At 38.0% G+C, this 18,462-nt stretch overlaps 1 protein-coding gene and 1 long non-coding RNA gene across 6 annotated transcripts in view; one reads left to right on the forward strand and one right to left on the reverse strand.

The window, feature by feature from the left end:
- Positions 1-399: 399 nt before the first annotated feature.
- On the reverse strand, positions 400-2,685 carry LOC117654995 (uncharacterized). Its single transcript, XR_015728213.1, has 2 exons — positions 2,580-2,685; positions 400-555 (listed from the first exon to the last, which is right to left on the reverse strand). It is a non-coding gene; the product is annotated as an uncharacterized LOC117654995 (long non-coding RNA).
- Positions 2,686-2,839: 154 nt separating this feature from the next.
- DYRK1A (dual specificity tyrosine phosphorylation regulated kinase 1A) overlaps positions 2,840-18,462 on the forward strand; it is a 187,757-nt gene continuing 172,134 nt past the window's right edge. For all 5 annotated transcript variants that reach the window (XM_060686405.2, XM_034401832.3, XM_087871258.1 and 2 more), the window contains exon 1: positions 2,840-3,699. The gene's annotated coding sequence lies outside the window, so the exon portion shown is untranslated. The remainder of the gene's footprint in view (positions 3,700-18,462) is intronic.

Below are 18,462 nucleotides of genomic sequence, written 5' to 3' on the forward strand. Positions count from 1 at the left end.
CTAGGACCACTCGGGGCTGTAACCCCTAAACTGGGGTCGAACATCAAAGATGTTTGTCCAAAGGAGTACAGTGCTAGGAACAGCTAAGATGCTGTACAGAGCCCGCAAACTCTCAGGCCTCTGGTAAAGAACTCAAGATTGAGAAGGCACATACCACCCACAAGGGGTGAGAAAAGGAATTTTTTATTTGGGTTGCATGAATTTCCTATACAGCAATATTTTTATTATAATTTGCTTGTAGTAACCAGCCTGTCACATGGTTAGAAAGCTTCTAAAGTTACCATTGTTAAGAATGTTAATAATGGAAACTGAACTCAGCACAAACACATGTATACATTCAAATGTATCCACAATTTAGGATAAGTAGACATAGGTAACAAGCAAGGTAGACATGCAATATTGCAGATGAAGAATCCTCTTTATAGCAGACTGGATAGAATTTGCTCCTCTCCATAATACTCCATTCCATTTCCTCTGTCAGTAGTGTAATCAGTCAGCATTCTGTAATCATTCTGTATTGTCAGTCACCATTGGGATGTTTTTGGAGTTCTTCCTCTAGGAAACATTTGCATGTTTTTAGTGTACTGTTGTTTTAATGTATTCATAACTGGAAATCCATGTTTTAACAACTGATCTCTCCTTTTCAAGCAACCATTCATACATCTGAGCATGAATGGAAGCTGCATTGGTCTGTCTAGTGGCTGACTTGGGAACGGGATGCCCCGGTAAATCCCCTGGGCATGAGATGCCCTGGTGGAGCTCCTAGACATGGGATGGAAACTGTATTGTTGCCCTGGCTGATAACTTGTTTTAGGACAGGGATGGAAGGAATGTACTCCTCCTCCTTTTGGGTTTTTTCCAAGGCATCCTTCTGGACAACCTATGAGGGTTACAATTGGGCACATTGGTTTACAGTTGTTACTGCTCCTGTCCAGAGTCAGTTAGTGATAATAGGGAGGAAGTCATACCATGTGTTTGGTCATTTGAAGTTGCTACAGTGTTACCTTTTTCTCTACCTCCATGTAATTTCTACATAAAGCCACTGGAAGTGGCTCAGGATGAGGTATCATTGGTATGCCAATAGCCAATTACACATTGGCACTCTGGGCTGCAATGCACCTGATCTAGATTAGGTGTCTAGTCTAGATCAGAGGTGTCAAACTGGCGGCCCCCGGCCGGATGCATCATATACATCCGGCCCACCCCGGCTCCACAAAGACAAAAAACGCAGTAATACGTCACCTGACACGATCGAATTTGACACCCTAGAAGTTGTTAGGGACTGGGTGGAGATAAACAAACTGAAGTTGAATCCCAGCAAGACCAAACTGTTAGTTCAGAAACATTCTAGCATGTAGCCTGCCAAAATGATAATTCAGCATGGGGAAACACACCCCACAAAAGAACGTCCACAACTGGGCTGTCCTCCTAAATTAACAGCTAGTATACCAGCTGAAGCTCTTCTTGAAGTATAATTGATAAATATCACTGATAAATATCTTCATCACCACTGAAGCTGAGTATTGCAATGTGCTTTAAATTGGGCTTAAAATTTAAAACTATAAAGAAGCCACAACTGGTGCAAATGCAACATTCCATCTATTAGTGGGTGCCCTATATCACTGGTTTTGTGAAAACTACACTGGCTACTGTAAGGCTTCCAAGTACAAAATACTGGTTTTGACCTATAAAGTATTTTATGGCTTGGCCTCCAAGTCTCTATGGGGTTGCCTATTTCAGATAGAACTAACTCACCTGTTCTGAAAGGATAAGTTGTGTGTCCCGTCCACCCCAGGTGAGATAAGACAGTGGAGTTTGAAATTCCATTTTTCTAGCTCACCTTAAGTATTATAGAACTTACCTCTGAATATTCAAATGAAATCTCCCTAACATTTTTGGGGAAAATGTCAAAAGTTGTTTTGTTGGGGACATGTTTTTGTGGTTTTATATTATTAACCTGATAGGACTTTTTGTTAAGCTAGCAATATAGAAATACTATAAATTAAGACAGCCAATTAGAGCAGAAATTAGAAGTGTGGTCCTCCAGATGCTACTGGATTTCAAAACATCTCACCACATTGTCCATGCTGGCTTTTGTTAACAAAAGTTGTGTGCTTAAGGGATATGAGGTATCTATAGAATTATTTGCACATAAAAATAAAAAGTTCAATGATGAATTAATTCCAGTTGTAATCGCTGATGCATCTTCCAGACATTCCCAAGTTTTCTACCATTATCAGTTGATTTCTTGCAAGAAGCCTGAAGTTTATAACAGAAATTATATTGGTCTCTAGCAAAAATATAGAGTCCCAGGGCCAGGCAATCAGTCGTTTGCGCTTGTATAAAAGAAATTGGCCCTCGCAAACAGAGGAACGCAATCCCGCATCTTGGATTTACTTAGGTGGTAGTCAGACAGAAAAGATTGCACTCTCCTGCTCCGGACTTGATCTACAAGTACGACGGATATTTGTGCCTGAAGCTATTTTGACTGCTTCCCACCATCTACATCCATAACAAATCCAAAAGCAGACGAAAAAAGGTAGCAGCTATCGCTTGTGCGGAACAGGTTCAGTTCTAACCTTGGAGCATTCTTCCCAGATTAATATTGAAAAGATTTAAGTCCTCCTCATTCGGTCCATTCCGAAAGAAATCCACTTAGATGACGGAAGCTAGCGACCGCGTTCTTCCACCAAGGGCTAATGATCACGAAAGAAACCCGTCTCGGAATTTATATCACAGAATTGGGAACGGAATGAAGCAGCAGTCGCCAAGGCGACCAAGCTCCGCCTTCGGCCATGCCTTTCTCTCCTCTCTTCTCAGCACGGATTCCCGCCTGGCATGGGCGGGACTCTTGTGGAGTGATTGACAGTTGCTATAGTAACAGGCTCTTCTCGTCGCCATTTTGTCAGTTGGGCTTTTTTAAAAATAATTTTTCTTCCCGCCCGAATTATAACTTTACGTGGATTATTTTTCCTTCGGATTTCGGTGGCGGAGGGGTACCTTCCCTTTGGACAGTTGCACCGGAACGAAGCGGGACGACTCCGGGAGCACGCGTGTGCGGTCTGAAGTGATCCGAAGCGCAGTTCCTGAGAAGCCGGTTCGGCGGCGGCGCTCAGAAAGGGGGAGGAGAGCAGGCGGCTGGCTGGCTGGCAGCAAGCAGGCAGGGAGGGGGCGCGAGTGAGTTCCCGGGGGCTCTGTTCGGCGCTGCGCCGCGTTCCCCTCTCGCCCGTGCCGCTCTGACTCTCTCCGCTCTCCCTGCCCTGGGCTCAAGCAGCAGCTGAAGTCGCCACCACCGAGCTCTGCCCGTGCCCCGCTGCCGATCGCTGCGCAGGTTTGGAACGCGCGCCATTTTGTGAGCGATAGAAAATCTGCCCGGCCAGGAAACGCCGCGGATCCGCCCGCCGGGCCGGGCTGCCCTCCTCCAGGAGAGGGAGGTGCGCGATTGGCTCCGCTTCGGGGCCAAGGCCCTGGTCCCTTTTGCACGGGCCCCGAGCGTGTCGGGCGAAGTGATCCACGCCGGGTGGGAAAGACTGCGGAGAGGCTGCTGGGCTGGGCCGCTGGCTGAGGAGGGTAATGAACTGAACCCAGCCGCCGCTCACTCCCCTCCTGAATCCCGAGACAGGAGGGAGGCCTTGGTCAGCACAGGACAACTGCGGCAGCCCGGACAGTAACCAGAGGCGGCCACCGCCCCGATATACGGTAAGTGGTAGAGCCTCTAGCAGTGGGCCGCCGGCTCAATGGCATTGGGAGAGAGGGGCCGCTGCCATCTTGAAGAGGGAGCCTGGGCCGCTTCGGTGGTTAGGCAAACGAGGAGGCCGACCTAGCGGAGGGAAAAGCAGACACCGGTTTCTTGTACCCTTTTATTCCCGGTTAGCTTTGCAGGGAAGTTCTGTTCTAAGTTGTGAAGGTGAGGCTGAGGCCTTTTCCCACCTGGGTAATGGATTGGTTCTGGTAACTCGGCGTTGCTCTTACCTGGCCCGAGATGGTGGAGGAGGAAGAAGTTCTGGTCTTTCCGCAACCTTTCGGGCAGGTAGGCAGAAAAATCGGCAGGTTTGAATTAGCACCTGTTATAAGAAGAGACGAATGTAAGGACTAGTCTGTTAACCTCCTAGGTACTGGTATAATCACAGCAAGTCTTCTATTTTTATTCATCTAGGGTCATTGCAGTATATACATATTCTAGAGTCTTGTCACAGGAAGGTCTTAATTTTAATATAAAATGAACTAAAAATAAAATAGATTTAGCATCAAATATCAGCTAAAAGGAGAATTTCACTAGAATAAATGCATTCAATTGATTTCTAAAGTACATTTTATCTTGAACTACACCTACTCAGAGATAAGCATTGATTTTTACAGAATTCTGTAATAAGACTGGACATTCCAGTCAAATCAGATTATTTCTCCATGGAGACTAGGCTATTTATTATACTTTCATTAACTTACCAGAAAACACAAAATATACTTTTATCTTCTGTAAACTCTAAATCAATACTCCATGGTTTTGTCTTACTATTTATACTGAATATATTGTTTAACTACACATACTGTTTTATGTAAATTCTATCCCTGGATTCCACATAAGCAGAAATTTAACTCATTAAAGATACACTTATCAAGGAGCAAATCCTGTTGAAATGAAACAAACATCTGAATATGAATCCTGTACACATAGGAGTTGGGTATGTCTTGATTTCCAAATCAATCAATTCTTTGATTAGAACAAAAATTGAACCTCTTCCGGTGTAACTTCATAATAACTGATTAGGACTATGGGAGAGCAGTAAAGAGAATTGATTAGGACATGTAAAAAAGATTCAATCTCAATTCCAAAGAATTGTATGTGTGTAGTTTTCATTCTGAATAATTTGCTAAAAGAAGTTACTGTAGCACAACAATCATTTTATGACATCCTAGATTACATTTGCTTGAAAGTAAAATTTTAGGATGGGTACATTGCATAGTATTTCTGGTTAAAAAGAAGTGTAGAAAGTGGTGTATTGTTGGAAAATGTAGGTTTTATTGCAGTAAATGCCTTGTATAAAATTATGTGCATTTCAATATTTTAAGTCTAAAGTTGACTTAATTCTAAAAGTGCTATGTCAGTGGCATGCACTATTGAAAATTGCAGCTATTTAATTCTCAAGATCACTTCCACTAATTTAGAGTTTGGTTCATCTTGCAGTTCTAAATATAGTAGACATTATTAGATTTTTAATAAAATTATGTTTGTTCAATTTAGGCTTACTTGATTTTGAACTAAATTTATAAATTCTTTAAATATTTGTTTTGTAGAAATGCAAGAAGAAAAAAGGGCTTGCTATGTGTGCTTACTTAGCAATATATCAAACTTTTAAAAGTGCATTTTTCTTCTTAGTATTGTATTTGGAATTGGAGCCTAACTTCCCAATCTTGTCTGCATGTGTTAGAAGTAAATCAGTTGAGCTTAGTGTACTAACTAAAATAAAATAAAATATAGGATTGAATTTGTAGTATAAACCTAGACTATCTTCCTTTGGAGTAGGCTGTTCTATTTTATTAGACAAAAATGCTTTAATATTGTTCTGAAGTATGTAAAACAAGGCATGTTACAGTGAAATGTAAGTAATAACTCAATTCCTTTTAGATTTCCTAACCAACTTTGCTAGAAGTAGCTTTTCAATTGGTTATTATATGTATAATGAATGACTTACATATTAAAAGATTTGTTGCCGATATCTTACATTGTTCAATTATTTTATTAATGTAAACTATCTGGAGTCCAATGATAATGGATATTATTAAATTTTAGCCCTGTCGCTTTATGCAAATATTATAATAAATGTTCTTTAGCTTTGAAATATGTGATACATAACTATCGAGATATGTGTAAGAGTAAATTAAGTCTTCAGAGTTAAAAGTTCCTTTCCTAGTACAGAATAATATGATTAAATGCAGAATATAGATTGATATTGATGCTATATTGTAGCTACTTGCACTTGTTTAAAAGTACTCTTAATTATAGAGTGATGAAATAAAGAAGAAATCATTTTTATATGGGAGATGTTCAAAGAAAATTTTTCTTTGAACATATCTATAATATGTACATGTGTGTGTATATGTACATATATATCAGGAATTCAAATTATTACACATTTATACAAGGTGGAATAGTGACAGACGTTATTCAGAGGCCAGCCTAATATATTTTTATTCTGAAAGTAAGTCTTAATGAATTCACTGGTCTCTCCCCTCTCCCTGTAAAAGTGCATGATTTATATTGAATGTTAACTGCACAATCCTGTATTTGTCTTTTCCGAAGTGAATTTATTTATAAGCAGAGAAGCTTATTTTCTAGTAAATGTGTAATGTTGCATCCAAGCAGGGCAATCTTAAAATTTCTGTTGGAGTGCTCCAATTTGGAGGAATCTAGCAGATAGTTTCTACAGCTGGATTTTCCTATTTGAGATTGAACCTGTTTCTGTAATAATTTACAAGAGAAATCTGACAATGCTGGGAAGTGTAAGACTGCAATCTAAATACAATTTTTAAAAATGCTTATAATAATTAAATGGCTATTACTCTTGTATTACTTTCAAAACATAGCTTGACAGCCTAATTGGCATAATGTGGATTGAGGCTTTTATATTGGTTATTTATAATACTTATCTTCTGGTTCTTATTAAATATATAGTCAGATAAAGTTTCTTTTATTTAACTTGACATTGAATATGAAAATATGAGGCAATGAAATAATTTAGTTAATTTTCCTATTTTAAATTTTTCATGCTCTGTTTAGAAATATTTTCTTTAATGTGGAAGAGTATGCTATAGCTAGTGAACAGCATGGATTGCAGAATTTATGCATCACAATTTAAAATTCTGTATAAACCAGTTACAGTAAACTAAATTGAATACACTATTGCCTTTCTGGAGAATGAATTCTGGCAGGTTATTTATTTAATGTATTTATTTGTTTGTTTATATCTTGCATTTATTATAAGCGAATATATCCAACACTCCTTTTTATTACCTCCTATTAAGTGGATATAGTTGAAACCTTAATGTTTAAAATTTGGAATACTTTGTTTAGTATAATTGTTTGTAAATAAACGATATGAAAATTTGAAAAATCAGTTTTGTAATGCTGATTCTGAAAGGGGTAAATTATTTTTCACAAATACTTTAAGTGGTGTAGGAAAATAAATAAATTTGTTGAACAAGATATTTCCTGTTGTCTGATAGAGTCATATATTTTAAATTTTGAAAACTGAGTATAATAAGATTCTGTAAAAATAAACCAAGATCACTACAGAATCAATTTCACTTTTAAAGTTATTGCTGATATATATGTGTGTATGTATGTATATGTATATGTGTGTATGTATGCATGCATGCATGTATGTATGTATATGTTTATTAAAAGTTTCAAATAAAATTCTAATTTTCCTAAAGTCAGAGATTATTTTTCTATTAGGTTGGAGCCAGACTAAATTCCTATTCATTACTTCATTTAAATAATAACTTATTTGTTCTGAGGATTTCAGTATAGGCAAAGTAAACTAATAGGCAGAGCAATTGTTTGTGGTCCCAGGAATGAAAGACTTTCATCATCAGTAGAGGAACATCCCTGGTGTATGTCAGTCTGCCTTGCTATACTTTTAAACTAGCTTTAACTTTTGATTCAGAAGTGCTATATTGTCTTACAACTGCAGGTGGTCCTCAATTTACAAGCATTCATTTAGTGACCATTCAAAGTTACAAGGGCACTGAAAAAAGTGACTTATGACTGGTTTTCATACTTACAGCTGTTGTAGCATCCCCATAGTCATGTGATCAAATTTGGATGTTTGGCAAGTGATTCATATTTATGACAGTTTCAGTGTCCAGGGTCCTCTTGATCACCTTTTGCAACCTTCTGACAATCAAAGTCAATAGGGAAGTTAGCTTCATTTAACTGTGTATTAACTTAACTACAGTGATTCACCTAACAGCTGTGGCAAGAAGGGTTGTATAAAATGGGGTAAAACTCACTCTTGTTTAGCAACATAAATTTTTGGCTTCATTGTAGTTATAAATAGAGGAGTACCTGTAGTAATAAAGTGTTAGTGAAGATTGTACTTCATGTAAATTCAACTGTAATAATGCTAGTTGAGGGAGAGATTTTTTGAGCTTGAGCAGAGATTCTTTGAGCATTTGAAAAGCTGCAAATTTGGACCATTATGTTTGAAAAGACATTATACTGCTGACAAGGGTCAGATGCAACAAAGTGCATTATGTTTCAATAGTATCTGTTATATTTGCATGTTTTTTATCAATAATTTTGGCTACTATGACTAGTATATATTATTATCAATATTAGTATAAAGTATTAAGTATTAGTAATAGTTAAAAACAGAAGAGAATAGATTGGAAAAGAAAATTAAACCCTATAATATTATTTTGATCAATTACATTTTGAATAAATAACATACAAAATAGAAAGTGTAAGCTTTTCTCTAACAGATATTTAACACCTCAGTCCTAAATGCATTTTCTTGTAATCAAATCTGTAGCTTTTATCTTGTGGAGATTTTATTTGAAGTCTCTATAAAGAACTCAGTTGAGCAGTGTTTCCCAGACATTGTTCAGAGTAGAGTTCCACAAAAATTGAATAATGATTGTATGAAAAAAAAAATCATTGGTTATGTGGCTTCTTGGCAACTGTGTCAAGAATTTATTCTAGAATTTCCTGTCCCAGTCCAGTCTGGGACTGATCTGGTCCAGTCCAATGGTTCTAAAAGTTGAGAATATGGTCTTCTCTTGGCAAAGACAGTTTGCTCCAGAAAAAAATGGTTACTGAGTATAGACACAGGGAGGGAGAGAGAGAGGGAGGGAGGTAGGTAGGTTAGAAAGATGACTGGTTGCTGCCATCTCTTGTGAAGCAGCATCAGTATTACTCTCTTTCCAGTGTGCAATAAGGGTCTGGTACATAAATTTGATCATAAGTGCATGCATTGGTTGGAAAATGATTTTTTAAAATGTTTATTACTGTCTTATTTGCAAATGGTTGCTACTGAAGAAGTTGCTAAACAAGGACTGATTGTATTAGCAGTGCCATTTTAGGGTATCTGCATGATTTCTGCTTTGCTCTTTTTAGGATATTTGCCATTGACAAACAGTACTTGAGTGCAAAATGTATTTGTAATTGCTCTTAGACCAGCTTGCTTATTGAGAATCAAACTTAATTTCTAATGCTCAGCTGAAGAAACTGAAGAAACTTCCACTAAATGAATTTTAGAGTAACCTAATTCAAGAGCGTACAGATAGTCCTTGCATAATAACAGTTTGTTTAGTGACCATTCAAAGTTAAATGGCACTGAAAAATGTGACTTATGACCGTTTTTCACAGTTACAGCCTTTGCGACATGTGATCAAAATTCAGAACTTGGCAATTGACTCATATTTATGATGGCTGCAGTGTCCCAGGGTTGTGTGATTCCTTTTTGCAAACTCTGACAAGCAAAGTCAATGAGGAAACAAGATTCACTTAACAATCGTTTTACCAACTTATCAACTGCAATGATTCACTTAACAACTGAGGCAAGAAAGGTTGTTAAATGGAGCAAAACTCACTTAACAAATGTTTCACTTAACAGTTGAGCTCAATTGTGGTCATAAATTGAGGATTACTTGTATAGTAAAATTTGCAGCTTGAATGTTTTTCGTTTATTATGTATAAATACATGAAACAGGATTTTCATATTTTCTTCTAATAGGAGAAAAAAGAAATAAATTGACTTAATGCTATAGGATTCAACTTTCCATCATTACTTATAACATTAAGTGGCTTGTGATCAACTGAAGTAAGAATAGTCATCCTATTCAAAATTATTTGTGCAAAGAAATATGGAGTCAATACTGTATTCTTTTTGAATTCAAACATGAAGTAGCTGTTGTGAGGAAAAATGCTTGTAAAACTAATTAAGGTTTATCAATGTTAATCACTAATTCAAGTTTTTCTTGGTAACTTTTAAAATCTTTAACATTCTATTCAAAATTTTCATTATAAAAATCTATTTCTGAATTTAAACCTACAGGTAGTCCTCGGGTTATGACTATTTGTTTAGTGATTGTTTAAAGCTAGTCTTCGTAGTTCACACTGTCACAATGTTCCTGCATCAAATGATCATGTTTTGTGATGTTCTCTGCAGAATTCTCAGAAGCAAGTCAGTGGGAAGACTGTCAGGAAGTTGGTAGTCATGGTCATGTCAGATCCCCATTTATTGACCTGTGTGGTTCTCATTCAGAAATTGGCAACTATGACTGCTAGGATTACTATTGCTAAGCAACCTGGTCATGTGATATCACACTTTACAACTGTGGCAGTTACTGATAGTAGTTATGGTCCCAGTTGCCATCGTAACTCATGGAGTACTCTTACCTGTATGAGTTTTAGTAATTTATTTGAAGCTCCAAATTGCTCTGTTGCAAAATAAATTTGGAACCACTATAGTTTAGTATATAAGAATAGAATTAGAATAGAATTCTTTATTGGCCAAGTGTGATTGGACACACAAGGAATTTTATCTTCAGTGCATAAGCTCTCAGTGTACATAAAAAATACATTCATCAAGAATCATAAGATACAACACGTAGTGATAGTCATAGGATACTAAATAAGCAAATCATACTAGGAAACTATCAATTCTAAATACATTTACTTGATATGAAGTGATAGCCAAACTTCCTTACTTAAAATCTTATGGAACTCAAACTAATTAAATTCTGAATAATGTACCATTGAATATCTCTCACATGAAGTTCTGCACATAAAAATTTATGGGTTACATGGCCAGAAAAAGTGGTGATGATGGTAGCAGTTGAAAATTTTTAAAATTGATTAAATTCAGAGATCCAAAATAATTCATCCAAATAATTGTGATGGAAGTGTTTCAGATTCCAATACTTACATTTCATACATCCTGTTAGACATAGTCATAGAAAATAGATTGATCTGCAGTTATGACTAATGACAGTAACTAATCTTAGTTTAAAAAAAAACACAGTTCAGATTATCAATTTTAGCAGAGCTATTGCATCTATAGAAAAGAGATGCTGGAATAAGTAAACATTTGGTCTGGGATAGCAATACTATGTAATAGGAATATTTGGGTTGCAGTTTGAAAATATATTCTATGTGTTTAGAAATGAAATTAATAAATGTAATGCTAACTGAAGAAGAAATAAAGTTTGATTATGTGCCATCAAGTTTCTAGTTCCTAGTGACTATTTATTTATTCTCTTAACAATCTGTCCCCAATCTGATCTTTCAAAAGTGCCAGTCATCACTACTGTAAATAAGTCTTGCTACTAGTTGTCTTTTTTCTTCTATCTTTCCTAGCATTAGGACCTTTTCCACAAAACTAGGCTTTGCATTATGTATATGCAAAGTAGCATAATGTGTCATTTGTGGCTCAAATGAGAACTCAGGATTGATTTGTTCAATGACCCATTGGTTTGTTTTCTTGGTTGTCTATAATATTCTCAGGAGTCTTCTCTAACACCAAAGTTCAAAAACATCAATATTCTTCCTATTCTTCAGTTTTCACTTCCATAGGGTGTCATGGGGAATTCCATGAGCTGTATGATCTAATCTTTGTAGGCATAGATACATCATAGGTTTGAATATCTTTTCCAGGGCTCATGCGGCTGCTCTACCAAGTTCTTTATTGTTGTTAGTTGTGAAGTCGTGTTTGACCCATCGCGACCCCATAGACAACTTTCCTCTAGGCCTTCGTGTCCTCTATCATCCTCTGGAGTACATTTTATTTAGAGACCAAGTTCTAGTCTGTAGTATATTTCTTGACTGCTGCTTCTTTGATTGTTGAGAGTTGATCCAAACAGGCAGAAGATATCCACCACTTAGTATCTTTATTGTAAATTCTAAGGCTGATTATTCTACCTGTGGTCATTAGGTTAGTCTTGTTTTAGTCTTATTTTTAAAAATTTGGCCTTGACTTTTATTACTAGAGCTTGTAGATCCTTTGCATTTTCAGCTTTCAGCATAGTGTCATCAGCATAGTACAGGTTATTCATGTTTCTTCCTCCAGTTTTAAAAACATATTTTTTCCAATCCTTCATCTGCATATAGGATGTAAAAATAAGGAGAGAGTATGCAGTTTTGTCTCATTTTTTTGGAGCCAGTCTGCTGCGCCCTGTTCTCCCTGTACTTGCTTTCCTGACCTGTGTATAAGTTTCTCATGAGGACAATGAGAACTTCTGGGATTCCCACTTTTCTGAGCAGATTCTATAGCTTAATGTGATTGACGCAATTGAAGGCATTTCTGTTCTCTATGAAGCACATACTGATTTCTTTCTGGTATTCTCCGCCTTTCTCAATTATCCAGTGTGCATCAGCAATAATGTCTTGTGTTTTCTAAAGCTGACTTGAGCATCTGGCATCTTTTTACCCATGTATGGCTCTAATCTGGTTTGACGATCCTAAGCATTATTTTGTTAGCATGTGAAATTAAGAATATTGTCTGATAATTTGAACATTCAGTTAAATCTTCTATTTTTTTGGTGTTGGAATGTAGATTGACCTCTTCCAGTCTGCTGACCATGACGTCATTTTCCAGATTGCTGGCATAGCATAGTTAGAACTTTTATTTATTTTTTTGTTGCTTGCCCTAATTCGGTGGGTATTCCATCAATTCCTGTAGCTTTCCTACTTGGTAATGACAGTGTTGATTTAACTTCACTTTCTAGTACTAAAGATTGTTAAAAGTAAAGAAATACTTTCTAGGCTATTGTTTCTTAAACTTTTTGCTCTCAGGACCCTTTACCATTTCTAAAATTTACGGAGGATTCCAAGAGAGCTTTTGTTTGCATAAGTAACATTTATTGATATTTACCATATTAAAAATCAAAATTAATGCATCCATATAATTTACTGACTCATGTAAATAACAATTTAAACTATATTAGATATTAATATTAATACAATATATGTTGTGAGAAATCCCTATTTTTAATAAATTAGAAATTTGTTACAAATTAAATTTGTTACAAGTTGAAAATTTACACTGAGAAATGTGACATTGTTTTAAATTTTGTCAAATATCTTCAATATCTGACAAATTTTAATCTTGTGGAATCCTAAGAGTGTCTTGGGGGGACATCCAGAAAAAACAGGAGGGGCGGGGAACAGATCCAGGAAATTACAGACCAATCAGCCTGACATCAATACCTGGGAAGATCTTGGAAAAGATAATCAAGCAAATTTGTGAATACCTAGAAACAAACAAAATTATAACCAGTAGCCAACATAGGTTTATCAAAAACTGGTCATGCCAAGCAAATATTCTTTGACAAAGTGACTAAATTAATGGATCAGCAAAATTCTATAGACATAGTATACTTAGATTTCAGTAAAGTACATGATAAAGTAGACACAACCTACTTCTAGGCAAGCTAGAAAAAGTGGGATAGACAAAACCCATACCAGATAGATTGATAAGTAGCTGACAAATTGTATTCAACCTGAAGTCCTCAAAAGAACTACATCCACATGAAGGGAAGTAAACAGTGGGGTACCCCAATGTTCCGTTTTAGGCCCAGTACTCTTCAGTATCTTCATAAACGATCTAGATGAAATAGAAGGGAAACTCATCAAATTTAAGAATGACACAGCTGGTGAGAACAGCCAACACCCCAGAAGACAAGCTCAAAATCCAAAAAGATCTTGACAGACTTGAACACTGGGCCCTATCTAACAAAGTGAAATTCAACATAGATAAAGTAAGGTTTTACACTTAGGCAAGAAAAACCAACTGTATAGGTGCAGACCAGTTGAAACTTGGCTTAATGCCAGTAACTCTGAGAGAGATCTTGGAGTTCTAGTGGACAATCATTTAAATGTGAACCAACAATGTGCAGCAGCAGTTTAAAAAGCCATTCTTTATAAAGCCTTAGTAAGACCACACTTGGAATATTGCATCCAGTTTTAGTCACCACAATATAAAAAAGATGTTGAAACTCTAGAAAGAGTGCAAAGAAGAGCAACCAGAATGATTAGGGGGCTGGAAGCTAACATATTGAGAACAGTTACAGGAATTGGGTATGTCTAGTCCGGGTGTCGGCAACCTGCGGCTGTTTGGGCCCTTTGCTGTGGCTCCCTGTCGGGTGACCCCATCACTGGCTGACCCCACCCCTTGCCTTCCAGTCACTTCTCGCCTGAGAAGGTAAGGGTTAGGGTTTAACAATAACAATCAATTTGATTTCTATATACTATACCTGATGATATCCATGTGTAAAGGCAGTGTTTTGGCTGTAAATAATGATTGAAGATAATAACGTTAACTATGAAGAAATCATGGAATTACAGAAATTGATACGTTGATATTTTGCTTCGTTTTTGTTTCAAGCCATACACTCCAACTACATTTTTCTCCTTTATGTTTCTAACTTTAGGATTCTAGTCTCCAGTCACAAGCAGCAAATATTGCTTGCATGTTCTGTCAATTTGAAATTAAACTTGGTCATAAACTTGATCTCTTTTTTTGCATTGGTGGTTGGACCATAAACTTGAATTATCATCATATTAAAGGATTATCCTCCATGTCTAACCAATATTATTTGGTTATTGATTACTTTGTAGCCAAGTACTGCTCTTGTTGTTTCCTTCCTAAATATAAAAGCAATACTATTCCTTCTTTGTTTTTCATGTCCTGAGTAATAATCAGTGTGGTCTTCTGACTGAAAGCATCTGGTCTCAGGCCATCATTTGTTGATGCCTAAGATATTAATTTATAGTTGTTTCATTTCATGTTTTGTTGTGTTGAGCTTTTCTGTGTTCATGTTTCTTACATTCCATGTTCCAACTGTAAAATTCTGTTTTTGCAGTTCAGATTTTCTGTATGGCAACATCAGCTACTAAACCATTCTGAAGGCTTTAATCTAACCATGTCATGAACACCATTAGTAGTCTGAAAGAAGCATGTTGAGTGCCATCTGACTTGAAGTACCCATTATCTGGCATTATATTATTAATCTTTTTATATTTTCTAACAATGTGAATTTTTTTTCATAAAAATACAGGAGTGTTTTACCTCTGTCTTCTCCTATGTAGTATAAATGTAGCCTTTGCCATTGTCAATAAAGTTATAATCAGTCTCCAACAACTTCCTATAAATGTGTTCTTTTTGATGCTCTTTTTGACATACCTTTAATGACTGCTAATATCCTTCTAACTTACACTCCTGACATTTTTCACTCATCCCTCCCAGGAATATCTGCCCACCGCAGTGTGGCAACACATCAGAACTGGGGGTGAGGGATAAAGTTAGCAGGCTTCAAATTGATAATGCTTTATTATGTAAGTGTTTTGTACTCAATGATGAATTTCTTGTATTATTATCATGGCCTCTGTTCCTCACAATTACCTATGTTTGTATTCCTGGTTCTGTTACAGAGAGTCCTTGTTTAGTGACCGTAATTGGAACCAGCAGGTTGCTAGTGCTATAGTCGCTAAACAGAAAATCGTGTGACTGCAATGTGCTTACTACCTAGTTCTTTGACCATTAAGCAAAATGCTGCAGTTACTAAGCAAAAAATTGTATTCACAAATTAACAATTTTACTTCTGCCTTCTCTATTAACTGCTTGTTGCAAGGTTGTCTGCAAAGCATATGAATGATAATGTTGGATATTGGAATGATTGTAATTGCAGAGATTGGTTGCACAGATAGAATAGAACTGCATTTTAGGTTTAAATACTGCCTGACAGTACTTTACAGCACTTTCTGGGCAGTTATTATTTGTACATTACCCCCGACAGTCTGGGTTCTCCTTTTACTGACCCTGGAAGGATGGAAGGCTGAATCAACCTGAATCAATTGGACACGGCTCCAGATTCCCTCCCCTGATTTCAACTCAGTCTTCTTGAGTAGAGACATTGAAATTGATTCGGCTTTGTAGAATTTATTCCTGGATTCTCTTCCAATGACTGTGAGGAAAAAATTGTGATATTTTCGCTAGGAAGCGATTTCGGTGGCTCTCCGGTCTGTTGGGAAGCACCCGAACGGCCATTTCAAAGAGCCCAGTTCCTGCCGTTCCTGCGCTTCAACGGAAAGGGGTAAAGCGCTCAGGTGGCTCAACGCCATTGAGCAGAGCCCCTGGCATTTCCCGCTGCACAGCGGAGGGGACCCAGGCCCTGACCAGTACTCCTGGTCACACTGACAGCGGACAGCGCGCAAAGTGCAGATCCAAGCTGCGGCAGCTGTTGTTCATTGCGAGCCTATCTATCTATCGAAGTGCTGGAAAATGGAGGCTTCTGAGCCACCCACCAGCTTTAGGAAGTAAGTGGGGACAGTGGGGTTTCCCCTATTCAATCCCTAGCCTGCGGACAGGGATATTTTAGCCAAGGAGCGGTTGTTACAGGCGCAGCGGCTAGAAGCTGCGCTAAAGCCAGTTCAAGCTCAAAAAACTCAAAGGCAGCGGAAAAAGATGCCAGGAAGCGCCGGAAAGCCATTGAAAGACAACTGGCTAAAATGGAGAAGGCAGCAAAATCCCAGAGCCTGGGAAGCTCTCCCAAGGGAGGAGCTGTCACTTCCCGCCCTTTTGCCTGTGCAGCCTTGCAATGCAAGCCTATTGCAACCTACTTGTTATAGTGCCTGGTCACCGGATAGCGCCAGAGAGCAAGTCTCTCCATTTCAAATAGGCACAAATGACAGGAATGAGGTTTTTACTAATGCATCCTGTCTGTCTGTAACATCAAGTAGCTATGCACCTCCTGAAAGAGCTAGACCTCCCTCTGTAGCAACCTTTTCTCCCACAGCGGTGGGGCTCCGTCCAAGGGAGGATCAGGGGCCAGGATTACCTGATCAACTGAGATCAATCATTTCCCAGGCTATAATTCAGGGAATAGCCATAGGTATGCACTAAGGGATTCAATCCACTCCGCTGCCCTCCAGCGTTCTCTACTTTCAAGGCCAACAGTTGGATGGAGTATCAGAGCATCCCTCCAGGGCTCCTTCCATCCAGAGCAGAGATTCTTCTGGGGAAGAAGATCAGTTCCTGGTTCTATCTGAAGATGAAGGTGTGGCTCCAGAGCCAGCACCTTTCACAGTCCTGTTTTCCCCTGACCTATTTAAGTCCTTGATGCACAAGACCAAGACCATGGCCAATTTGGGACCTGACCCCATTCTTCCAGAGGCTTCTCTGGGGATGGTGAACTTTGGTCACATGCTCTTTTCAGAGCCGACCATTGGGTGTGAGGTGATTCCTTCACCCAAACTTTTCCTGGATGTGATCCAGAGGCAATGGACCAATCCAGTGACAGGATTATCCCCAACTGCGACCAAAAAGAGGCTCTATAACGTAGCCACAGATCTTTCTGAGGTCCTGCAAACTCCAACTGTTGATGGACCGGTGGCAGCTTTGGCTTCAGCCACGCTTCACTCCACCGATGCAATCAATACCCTCAAACCAGAGGATAAGAAATCAAAATTTTCTCCTGTGCGCTGCTTGGAGAGTCCAAGCATGGGTTAAATCCATCTGTTTCGTCAGAAGCTGAGTTGGGAAATTCTTTGGCCACGCCTCCTCCCGGCCAAGCCTCTGTTTTTTTCAACTCCATCTGGAAGAGAGACTTGTTGAGTTGGCTCTTCAAATTATTGATTAATTTGCTCATAATTGGTTATTTAAAAAAAGAAGAAGAGGAAGGAAAAAAGGACAGCCTCTTTAAAAGTTTTACTGGCAGGGACTGCATGAGGAAGTGAGTCAGCACTGAGGGCTGCGTTACAGTAGCGATCGGATCGCTACTAAGGCAGCATTGCCACATGGATCGTTTTGGTGCGGTGAGGTGGCAGAGGCTTGAAAAGGCCACCGCTGCTGTTTGGAGAACCAAGGCTTTGATTCTCCGTCCTTTCCTGGCGCGAGGGAGCCGCAGCAACATCGCCACAGGGAATCATACTTTTAAGCAGGGTGGATAAAAATCAATGATTTTTTTAAAAAAATCAAAAAAATCAGATTTTTTTGATTTAAATCGGATTTTTTAAAATAAAATGCTTTTTGAGGAAAATATATTACCATCCAAAGGTTATTCCATCATGAAATAAAGATTAGTTTTTTAATTATGTAGAATAAGGCTGTATATGTTTAATTTTTTTGGTAAATACATTCCATTAATCCATTCACAATGTCATACTCTTCCAGAGGATTTTGTAAGATTATTGGGCAGTTTCTTTGCCTAGAAGATATTATCACAGATGCTTGGTTTACTTTTGCAGTTCTCAAAACTGAATTTGACTCAGCAGAGATCACATGCCTCTTCTTCACAGCAAAAATGTTATAACATGAACATAGTTGAGAAAAAGACCTTAATCCTATTGTTCTACAAACCTATGAATACAGAATCAACCCCTTCAGTACTAAGTTTCAAGATGGTCCCTCATGAAAGAGGCTGAGCAACTAGGCCTCTGGACTGAGAGACATCTGTCTCTCG

The sequence above is a fragment of the Pantherophis guttatus genome, chromosome 5 (assembly GCF_059756535.1).
Source record: "Pantherophis guttatus breed Tessera chromosome 5, ASM5975653v1, whole genome shotgun sequence".
Classification (NCBI taxonomy): domain Eukaryota; kingdom Metazoa; phylum Chordata; class Lepidosauria; order Squamata; family Colubridae; genus Pantherophis; species Pantherophis guttatus.